This window comes from Sinocyclocheilus anshuiensis, unplaced genomic scaffold (genome assembly GCF_001515605.1).
Source record: "Sinocyclocheilus anshuiensis isolate Anshui unplaced genomic scaffold, SAMN03320099.WGS_v1.1 scaffold383, whole genome shotgun sequence".
NCBI classification, from domain to species: Eukaryota; Metazoa; Chordata; class Actinopteri; order Cypriniformes; family Cyprinidae; genus Sinocyclocheilus; species Sinocyclocheilus anshuiensis.
Window position 1 is genome coordinate 575,296 of NW_015548204.1, and position 12,427 is coordinate 587,722.

Below are 12,427 nucleotides of genomic sequence, written 5' to 3' on the forward strand. Positions count from 1 at the left end.
ACAAAGAGTGAAAAATTGAAGGGGGTCTGAATACTTTCCGTACCCACTGTATATATATTGTATATGTGTGTATATATATATATATATATATATACACATTTATTTATATCATTAAAAATAATAATTAAAAAACAGAATCCTTAAACACAGAAGGCATAGTACACTTTTAAGTAATTTTTAGAGTAATTTTTTTAGTGTCATCTTACTGACCCCAAACTTTTAAACACCATATGACATATACACGCACGCGCACACACACACACGCCAGTTTCAGTGTTTGAGGCCGCCAGGTCTTTACATAACCGCTCTGGCCTACGACAAGGTGTTACAGTAACACGTTTCTCCCCCGGTGCATGTGAACTCACTGTCACATGGGGACGGCCTAAGCCGTGTCCAGGGGCGATTCTATGATTTTCATTTTAGGGGGCTCAGCCCCCAATGAGGGTAATAATAAAAAATAATAATAAATATATAAATAAAAAAAAATGTTTGACTAATAGGGATGGTTTACTAAACTTATTGCAGTCAGTTGCAGAAATTATAACAATCTATCGATAAACACACACCTTGACCTCTTGCCCACCTTGTGCTCTGCGCCGCCGCGGTCTGCTTATTGAAGAACGCGCTGAAAGACGGGGAGGAGCCGAAGTCTGCCGCTGTTTTCATATGAAATTTAAAGGGGACTGAGGCGATCACGAATTCATGTACAGTTTATGGAGCTGATCGCAAAATTTTCAGGGGGGCTAAGTAGTCATGGCTATAGTCAGGGCTATAGCCCCCCTAAAAGTGGCCTAGCAACGCCCATGGCCGTGTCCCTCCCTCAGGTGTTTGTATTAAGGGCAGAGGAAGTTGTTCAGCCTGTAAACGAGGGCTGGCCCCGTAACCTGAAGCCTCCGTCTGTTGGGCTGAGCCGGACAGAAGCCATTTATATAACCTCAAGTTCTTTCCCTCTCCCTGTCTGCTCTCTGGAGTGAAATGAGGTTACCAGGTTTCTGTGAGATTGTTTGACTTTGCATGCCGTTGAACAAACCCTTGTAATAAAGAAGTGCACATAAAAAGAGTACTTATTATGATAATTAGATAGTTTAAAAGAATTTACCTGAGTGCAAACTGAATGTTATCGGACATGTTATTTACAATTAAATATAAATGTATTATAGTTTAAATTTAAATTAAAGTCTATTTTAAAATGCTTAAGTAGCCTACATCTTTACGTGTAATTTCAGAATGACTTCTATTGTCTTTGAAATATGGTTCAAGTGTTCTGTCGAATGTAGCATTTACGGTAAACTATAATATACTTAAGTCATTAAATAACACACTACAGTTAAAAATCTAATCAAGTAATTTACCTGTGCTTTAAGTTAGTCAACACATCAAAATAAGTGTACTTCTTTAAAACATGACAAAATATTATCAAAACATGATTTAAAATGTACTTTAAAGTATAAACCTTTATTGCAAAATGCACATTTTAAAAGTGTACTTAAGTGTCTTAAGAAAAAGTCATAAAACTGTACTCTCTAAATACATTTAAGTGACCTTTTATTTCATTAATATTATCTGTAAGTACATTTAAAAAAATATATATACTTCTAAGTTTTGAAGTACATTACAATTAAGTGCGCTTATTTTACACAATAGAATACATAAATAAAAGCAGTAATATTTTTAAAATATGGAGCGATGAGTGCTTTTTTTGGTTTAGTTTTGTAATGTTGTCACACCCTTGTTTGGTATATGGTAGCGAATGATAACCTCTCGGATCATTTGAGGTTATAACCCATGTGTCTTTTTCATCTGGGCCATGTTTGTTTAGGCTACTAACCGAGTTCGTTACAAGCCAAGTTTACATTTAGATTAACATCTAGACATCAGCGATTTTTTTCTTCTTCTTAGTTCTTCTCTGTTAGTTTTTTCTTCGCTAACAACAGTTAATGTAACCCAATCCCCGCCGTGTCAGCACATGAAGCGTTTACATGTGTGAGCTAGATGTTATTCACCAGAGACAGACATATTATGTTAAACGATGAGATAATGTTTAGTGTATTTTCCCTCATTCTTCTGCATCAAAGTCACGTGTGCTTCGCAAAAATAATGCTACACTCGGCTTATTTCCTCATGACTTCACCTGATATTGTTTATGGCTTACAGAAACTGTTTAACCTGTGCCTCTCCGTTCCCTTTTTCAGTGTTGTTGTGAAATCTAGTTAAGGCTTTGAGTTGAATCATTAACAAATCAAAGTCTAGGTGGGGCCCTGAGAGGAAAGCAGGTCAGCGAGTACACGTGAGAGGAAAATCTATGCCACCTGCGAGAAAATCATGTTCCCTGGCCGGCCGCCATGTAAACAAACACGCAGTGCCAAACGCTTCTCGATTCTGTGAAATTAAATAGATAAGTGAAATACAAGAGCGTCTTTGAATAGGTTGCTGTGTTCATGTTTCCTTGTTGTGGTACTTCATGTTTCATAAGTTGTATATTTCCTCAAAGTTTAGAGAAATAATTCCACTGAATTGTATTACAACATTTAACAAAACAAAACATATCTCATAATGTGATATTTAAAAGTACATATTCAGGTTTGGAGGGAAGTAATTTAATTTGAGTAAAATGTATTTTTATATTTTCAGTTTAAGCTTTAGAAATTTTATTTGTCATTTTTATTAGTTTATTTTATTTTATTTTTAGTTCTTTTAGTGCCAACTAGGCAACATTTTTCATTTCCATTTAAGTTAAAGTTTTTCATCTAATATTTATATTCTATTTTATTTCAGCTTTACTAAACATAATATTGAATAGTTTGTTAACATTTTTTAAACACATCTCGTCATCTGATATTTATTTAGTATATACTTGTATACTTTATTTTTATTTAAGTTTTAGTACTTTTAGTGCCTCAACTTTCAGTTGGTGCCAAGGCAACATTTTCCATTTTTGTTTAATATAAAGTTTTTCATCTAATATTTATAATTTATTTTAATTCAGCTTTACCAAAAATGATTTTGAATAGTTTAAGTTAACAGTATAAGAACAGCACCAGCTGTTGACTAAGTTGAATTGAACTTAGTTGAATTCAGCTAAGTTGAGTTGTTAATGATTTCATTGCTTGACATCAACAATGCTAACTTGAATAAAACAAATGGTGTTGGATGTCGCAGTCTAAAGGCACATGGTTTGAATCCCAGGGACTTGGAGTGAAATTCTAGTCTAGAGTGTGTATTTGAAGTTTCTTTGATGTGAAACAGAGGATACATGCAGATATGGAAAGATTTGGGCTGTTCTAATAATAATCTAAGAATAGATCCATGTCTAGATAGCATCACTCAGGAATGTACAGTCGAAGAAGTTGCGGTTATCTGAATTAGAGCGATGCTCTTAGAAAATGTACCAATGACAAATGGAGCTCGTTCAGTACAGGGAAAAAACATCTCAGGCTCACGTGGCTAGACAAAAATGCATATTTGCCCTTTCACCTATACAGGAAGTTCCACTTGTGTAGGTAGTCTGCTGCCCGAGCCTTTCATGGCTTTCTGTTTATAAGCAGGTGCTGCCTCAAGTTGGAGTCCTTTTATATGCTAAGCTAGCGTTCTGCAGTGATTGACCTCTGACCCTTATGAAATGTCATCCTGCGAGTCTTAACATTAACATTAACCCTCAGTGACAGCTGTAGGATTAATACATGCCAGGAGAGAATATGACATATAATTCATGAATGATCAGTACTGTAAACAGCTGTGCACTTGGGTTTATTTTGTAATATTTAAACATAGAACGCAATCAATTCAAACAATTGAAGGAAGAAGTTCTTTCAAAAACATTTAAAAAAAAAAGTTGCATAATATTTAATGCTAATATACATTACTATTTAAAAGTTTGGGGTTGAAATATAATTACAATTTTAAATAACTGTTTTCTATTGCAATATATGATCAAATGTAATTTATTTCTGTGATGCAGCGCTGAATTTTCAGCATCATTACTCCAGTCTTCAGTGTCACATGATCCTTCAGAAATCATTCTGATATTCTGAAACATTTCTTATTATTAGCAATGTTGAAAACAGTTGTGCAGCTTCATATTTTTTGTGTAAACAGTGATACTTTTTTTCAGGATCCTTTGATGAATAGAAAAATTGATAAGAACAACATATATTAGAAATAGAAATCTTTTAGAAAATGTTGCAAGAACAGAGCTGTCTCCCCCCCCCCCCAAATCTCTTCAGGATATGAGTTGGACTCTTAAAAAATCTGCAAAATGCAGGCGGTGATGAAAGAGAGCGTGAGAGAGACGCTCTCTTCTTTTCTTTAGAAGTCTGCGGTGAACATAAGCATAGCTCAGAATCCTCAAACCACCCAGAGGTCTGCATTTGGCCAAATTACTCAGTGTTTGCCAGTAGGTTTTCCTACAAGGGTCGTCAAACCTGACCAGCATGTATATGTAATACATTGCGCTGGTTGTACATTTCAGCTAGAGAAAAAAATTGCGGTTTTCCTGTACATACCTTTCGGTGTTTCATTTCAGTACGGCTCATATGTGATGTGTATTTTTTTGTGGTCTAAATTGTTTCAACACACATTAATGCTTCCTGCATGTTTAAAATATCACAATTCAATTCAGAAGAGAGAGAGCCATGTGATGAAGACACGTGACTAACTGGGCCTTTCCTAAACGCCAGTGTTCACATTCCACCCAAAACACCGGAAAACGTCCACCCATCTCTCCTTCTGTGTCATGCATTTCTTTCTGTCCTTCACTCTTTCAAGAAACGGCAATTATTTTTTCTTTAATAAAAGAGCATTATTATTGCTTAGTGTTAGGGGTTTATTCAAATTATTAACTAAGTATTAAACTTCAGCATGACTCATCCCTCACTGTTAGTGCTATATACAAGTTTGGAATAATTAAAATGTTTACATTTTAAGTGATTTTTAAATTATTATTTTTTAAATATTAAAAGAAGCCTCTTATGCTCACCAAAGCTGCATTTATTTGATATAAAAAAATACAGTAAAAACAGTGATATTGTGAAATAATATTATTACAATTTAAAATAAATGTTTTCTATTTATATATATTTTAAGATGTAATTAAGATGTATTAATTTTCAGCATCATTACTCCAGTCTTCAGTGTCACATGATCCTTCAGAAATCATTCTGATAAGCTGATTTGCTGCTCAAGAAACATTTCTGATTATTATCAATGTTGAAAACAGTTTTTGCTGTTTTATATTTTTATGGAAATGGTGATACACTAACATTCAAATGTTTGGGGTGAGTATGTATAAACAAAAAGAAAAAAATATTTGTATTCAGCAAGGATGCAGTAAAAATAATTTTAAAATGTTACCAAAAAGTAATATTTCGAATAAATGCTATTCAATGAACTTGTTCATCAAAAAATAAAATAAAAATGTATCATGGTCTCCACAAAAAATATTAAGCAGCAAAAAATTTTTCAACATTGATGATAATAACCATTATTAATAATTGAACACCAGTAATAATTGATAATTGAGCATCAAACCAGCATGTTAGAATGATTTCTGAATGTGACACTGAAGACTGGAGTAATGATGCTGAAAATTCACAGGAATAAATAATATTTCACAATATATTACAATAGAAAACAGTTACACGTACTGTATTGTTGATGAAATAAATGCAAAAGAGTCTTAATTTAAAAACAAACAAATTTTTTTTATTCCAATTTGCATGTTTATTTATTTATTTAAAAAAAAAGGGACAATGTACATTCATCAGCATTCAAAAAAGTGTAAATGTACCCAAGTTACACAAGTCCCTTTGCCTGATATATCCAAAGTACATTTTGTAATACATTTTAGCCTTTGAAGATTTAATCATATTTTCAGTATAGGAAAAAAATAAGCTATTGGATTTAAGCTACACTGTTAACAACAGTGTCAACATATTTTGGCTTGAAATAAATATTGCCGTACGAGAAGCAATTATCACAGTGTCAACACTGCCGAGCAACCCAGATGACAAGATAACAAGTGTTCTGGCTGCGCCAAACATTAGTTGTGTTTCTCAGAAAAGCGAGACACGTGCTCTGCCTTGGGTTGCGTCGACGCACTCTAGGATTCTCAGAAAAAGATTCCAGTTCACTGGAAACCAGCAGAGATGGGAGGAACGAAATAAAAAGAAGACTGGATGCAGAGCGAATCGGAATGCCCACGTCTGTTACTCTTTTGGCCCCGCCTCTTTCTTTTGAGTTCACATGAGGTTCCGTGTTCTCTGAGAGGTGGGAAGAGTTGACCTACATTCTGCTGCAGCCTCAGAACGGCCTAGTAGCTAATGTTATATAAAAACATTTAACACGCCACGCTCACACAAACACTTACGTATACAAAAGCCGTGATCCAGACTGCTTTTGCAAAGTCTATTCAGGGCTTTATAAGTGGGAACATTTTTCTAACAGCCGGTTTGAATAGAATGGCATGCTGCATATCACTGAAGGGTCCTTCAGGAAGGTACGTGCACCGAACACTTTCCGGTCAAAACACGAAAACAATCCCATGACGCTTTTCACAGGACACCAGCTTAAGTGTCATCGATGTTTACATGGCATAAAATAAGGAAGCTATACAGCCGTGAATTGCGCTCATGTGTGCTTGTGTAAACAAACAATATTGTGATATTGTAAAATGTCATTCACTGTCTTTTGGTGAAGTCTATAAACTAAGTTCGTAACTACACAGTTTATGATTCCTATTTCCTGAACTATATTAGCGAGTCCGCTTTAAAGATGCTACACCTTTGCAGGGTGTTTTTTTTCCTTTGGAAAAAACAAACAATGTCAGTGCCAAATACCTGTTTAATGATCAAAAGGTCCAGAACACTTCAGGTGCATGGGCTCAAAAAAAAAAAAAATAAATAAAAAAAAAAAATAAACTAATGAAAAATACAAAGCTTAGATATTTTGCATTAAAAATTGCTTTGATTTTTTTAAACATAAGTACAATTAAATAAAAATGTATTGTTAAATTTATTTAAAAAAAAAATGTTTTTAAAAATAAATAAATTGTTAACATTTGAGTACATTATACTTTATATGTTATAATAATATGTAACATTGAGTACAATGAAAAATACTTCTAAAGCATTTATTAACATTAACACACGCATGCATATATATATATATATATATATATACACACACACACACACAGTGGGTACGGAAAGTATTCCTCATTATCCTAATAATTCTTTATAAAGAGTTCAGGTATATTTATTTATTATTTTTTTCAGGTATATTAAAACAGATTTTTTGTAGGTATTTCAGGTATATTTAAATGCAAACAGTTTTGCTTCAGGACCCAAATTCAAATCAAGCTCCCAAGACCAAAATTGTCTATTGCACAAATTGTACATTGTCTGTTGTCTATTGACTTTAAAATCAAGCATGTATTTTCCTAATATATAACCATAAACAGCACAAACACAGTAGTATGCAAAAATTAACATGACATGGGCTAAACAAATATTCAAGGACATTTTAATATTAAAATAGGCTATTTAAATAAATAATTAAATATTTAATTTCATAAAATAAATGTCCTGAGTGTATGTATGTGTGTATATGTATGTGTGTATATATATATAAATATATAACGATTCTGTGTTTTTCTGTCAGTATGGGGTGCTGTGTGTACATTAATGAGGAAAAAAAATTAACTTAAATGATTTTAGCAAATGGCTGCAATATAACAAAGAGTGAAAAATTGAAGGGGGTCTGAATACTTTCCGTACCCACTGTATATATAAATATAAATAATTCAAATTTTTTTTTTTTAACTATTTTAAATGAGAAATAATTGAAAACATTTTTGTGCTAGCTTAGCATTGGGAATATTTTAAAATTGAAGATGTATGTATGTATGTATAAGAAAGAAAGCTGTGTGTCTGTCTCTGTCCTGCTTTAGCACTCGTTCTGTGCTGTGCAGCACCTGTTGATGTTTCAGAAAGTTATCATGACAGGTTTGTTCCTTTACCAGCTGTTGTTCTGTGTAACGTGTTTCCTCATTCACACAGAAAAGCTGCCGTTTATGGGTCAGTCTGCATGTGCCATTCAAAATTGTAATACTAGAATGTGAGTCAGACTCGTACAACAGAGTGTCAAGTTATAAAGGCACGGATAAACAAGTCATTAAGCTCTCCGTCCGGCATCCATGCTTCCCCTGCCTCACATGCGCCATCTGACCTCATTTCAGGATACAAATAGGAAAATGAAAACTAAAACAACAGCTGGAGTGATATTTGGTGAATGCAGACTCGCGTGGGCACAGAGCCAGTTAGACCACTGATAAGCTGATCTCTGTTCTCTTATGAGACAGCATGCATGGGTAAACACAGACAATCACACACCATTACTGAAAACTCTTTGTGCAATCTGTCTGAGCTGCTCACATTTTATGCATATCGACTTACTACAGTAAGTAAACTGAGCTAGAACCATAAAAGTGCTCAATGGGAAAAACAGCAAGGGTTTTATTCATTAGCTGAGGTATACTTAATGTAACTTTTAAATGCACACTGAATATGCTTTACATTTACATTATGCAATTAAAGATTGCCATGAAAGAGGAAACCCATAGTAGTTGTAACAGTGACACAATCTCATATAAATCGAAATTTCTAAGTTGGTGATCAGGGAAAAATGTCAAATTATTAACAATAATATTTAAAATAAGTTAACAATAATAAAAAAAAAAATCAAACAATCACTCAAAATAATTTAGCTACAACTTTAAATTACAAGTTTTTAACTAATTAAAAACAAATAAAAAATGTTATTTTTAAAAATGTTTTTATTAACACTTTGGACTCAAGTGTTACCTTGCACTGATGACCTTACACTCAAAAACGAACTCATAAATAAATAAATATATACATGTCTCAGTGGCGTACATGGCTCACACATCACAGATGATTATGGGTTAGCAGGGACACACAGGAAGGTGAAAAACAGAAGGTGGGAATGTTTTTGGGTTCAGGAAGGAAATCAAGCAGGAAGAGATATAGTCCATGTTTTTGTTTTGAATTATGTCCGAACACATAAAACCCTTTCCTTTCTCATATTAAACTCCTCTCTCTCAATCTCATTCTCTCAGCCACATTGCCGTCTTTCTTTTTTTATATTCTCTTTTTATTAATGTACCAATACTTCCATAATGGAAGAAACTGTTATTTATAGCCCAGTTTCCAGACAAAGGCAGATTTTTATTTCGAAGTGCATTGTGTTTGGAAACTGACAGTGAAATGTCTGTATTTAATATGACAAATATAGAACAGGATCAGTTTAACCAGCTTAACCAGTTTCTTCTTTTTTTAACCTCACTAAAGCTATAATTAATATGACATAAATCCATCTGCAACATACATATTTTTCCCTGTTATAAAACAAAATAACATGCAAATGTTTTATATCTGAGAAAATATATTTAATCCTTTAAGAGCTCTGCAAAAAGTACCGGACAAAGAAAATATATTACCTTTATATATCAACGATCAATATATTAAATTATTTAATGTATATTGAATATATACTGAATAATACATTGTGTTTATATTACAATACATTGCATAATACTGAAAAATGTGACAATATATCTACTTATATAATATGCATGTAATTTAAATTTATATTCAGTAATGCAATGCATAATATATAGATGTTATATATATATGTGTAATATATGTACACAGTTATGAGGAAAATATATATTGTGATATTCATATATTTGTATTTGTGTGTGTATATACTGTGTATACGCATGCCTATATACAGTATTTTTTATATACCATAGCCGCATGGTACATTCATATATTGTAGAATATTGAAAAATATAATTACTACTTTACAATAAATGGAAATGTATTCATATATTGCATTATATTTCCCAGTATATTATCATATTTTTGTTTTGTAATAGAAATCTAATTTAAATAAATAAAATATTATTTCTTCAAAATACATAGATGCTTCTAAATGTCAACAGATAAAACTGGGCCATGAAAATTTTCTGCAGCAAACACTGAAAGAAAACACTGCAGCAGCTGAAACACTTTTGTTTTCTGCTTTTTGTTCTAGTTACATAACTACATTTTTGTCCTAGTTACTTTGAAGGGTTTCAAAAACATACTGGCCCAAAACCAAAAGTACTAGAGTACTACAATTGTAATTTTGGACATTTACATGCTCTGAAAAAAAAATCACTCAGAAGTTGCTTGTAAGTGTCACAAATAATTATAAAGAAATGGCAAGTAACACATTGAATTAAATGAGAAATTTTAAAGCAAAAAAATATTTTCTTGTAAAATATACTCCAATAAACTTATATACATACATACATACATACATACATACATACATACATATATATATATACTTAAACAAGTGCATTGATATGCCAGGTAAATACCATGGATGTACATCAATATAAATACGGATATGGGTACTAACATCAATATGGTAATCATTTCCAATTAATCAGTACCATGGTATGTATGTCAAAATACTAACAGCATTTATATGTAAATAGATGGAGAAAGTGGAATAATGTTAACATGCATTGTGCAAACACATAAATAACCGTTAACCACATGCAAACCATATGCAAACTTTTAAGCCTGACGTTTTAATAAATATACATTTACATGTATGGATTTGGCGGATGCTTTTATCCAGAGTGACTTACATTGGATACATCTTATCTGTTCTTGCTATCCGTGGGAATCGAACCAGTGACTAGCAAGGCTCTACTGTTTGAGTGACACTGTTTAAATCTGCATTATTATTAGGTGATTATATAAATAAATGATTCTAACTTATTTCAAATGATCATTTATGTGCATTGTTCAATTTGGTGTACACTGAAAAACAAATTGGCTGAGGATTTTCTTACAAAAATGCTAGTGAATTTCACAATATTATAAAGAAATGGCATGTACACTGTAAAAAAAATATATTTTTTGAAGTCATGAATAAAGATTACTGAAGTATATTTACAAGACAATACTATTTCAGTCTTCCTACTTCAAAATTTTTATTCAATGGTTCCATTTCTTGCCATTTTATTTGTAATTATTTGTGAAATTCACCAATTTCTGAGTGTAAATTGTTTCAAAGTAATTTTTTTCAGTGAACATGTTGAATTAAAGTGAAATTTTGAAGTAGAAAGAATGAAATAGTATTTGCTAGTAAATCAAGCTATACAATAATTTGTTACAACTTCCAAAAAAAAAAGTACAGTGTAGAGTTGCATAAAAATGCAGCTGATTAGTTTAGTCTAGATCTACAGCACATAAAGGTGTTTATTTTATGATTTTTAAAATGGCAGACTTAGCAGACCAAGCTTTCTGTGCGAATAAGTATGCTACTAGCATTAATAATTTAAAAATAGTTTTACTGGTAACACTTTAAAATAAGGTTCCATTAGTTAATGTTAGTTAATTTATTAACTAACATGAATGAACCATGAATAGTACATTTATTACAGTATTTAATCTTTGTTAATGTAAGTTAATGAAAATACAGTCATTGATTGTTAGTTCATGTTAATTCACAGTGCATTAACTAATGCTAACAAGCACAACTTTTGATTTTAATAATGCATTAGTAAATGATGAAATTAATATGAACAGGTTCACTCTTAGTTCATGTTAACTAAAGTGGTTAACTAAGTGTTACTGCTTTATTTTAATGTTGCCTTTTATTGACTGTGATTGCAGAGGGCAGATGGTGTTTCTGCAGACCTGTCCATGTGAAGGAAAGCTCGCAATGGGCCAAAATCCAAATGCAAAATATTTCCTTTGTGCAGTGGCACAAACACATGCAGCAGTGGCCTGATCTGTTGACCCAACGCTCTTGGCAGTTCGAAATAAGCCAGGTAACCCGAGAAGCCTGTTTTCCCTGAGCTTTCCTCTACAGGACAGGCCTCTCGCTCTCTCTTTTCTGTTTTTCTCCCAATACTTTTACTTCTATGTCTATCACCATCTCTCTCTCCTTCTCTCTCTCATTCCCCCCTCCCTTCAGCGCTGACCTACTTTTCAACTGACCTGTTTATGCAAGCCTCTATGCGCTCCAGTCACAAAAATGGGGACAAAGGGGAAGCTGAATCCATAGGACTGTGCCACTGCTGTTGTTTGGGGATCATTAGCTGTACCGCTGCCCCACCTCTCCACCAGCACTGCGGCAGCCATTGCAATGGTGTTTCAAAGCTCCCACAATGTTATGACACTGACTTCAAAAATAGAGGTGATTATTAATAGCATTTATGTAGTTATGAGAATACTGGCATTGGTTGCATTGGCCTATTTCACTCAACTCACTTTAGTGGCGCGTATTTCTTTCGTTGCCCATATTAACCAGTTTGGTTAACCAGTATATATATAATTACATATAT

General features: G+C 32.9%; 1 long non-coding RNA gene across 1 annotated transcript in view; it reads left to right on the forward strand.

Annotated features, from left to right (window-relative positions):
- The window catches only part of LOC107653453 (uncharacterized), a 21,024-nt gene extending 8,666 nt beyond the window's left edge, over positions 1-12,358 (forward strand). The window contains exons 3-4 of the long non-coding RNA XR_001630223.1: positions 11,754-11,911; positions 12,058-12,358. This is a non-coding gene — a long non-coding RNA (uncharacterized LOC107653453). The remainder of the gene's footprint in view (positions 1-11,753; positions 11,912-12,057) is intronic.
- Positions 12,359-12,427: the final 69 nt, after the last annotated feature.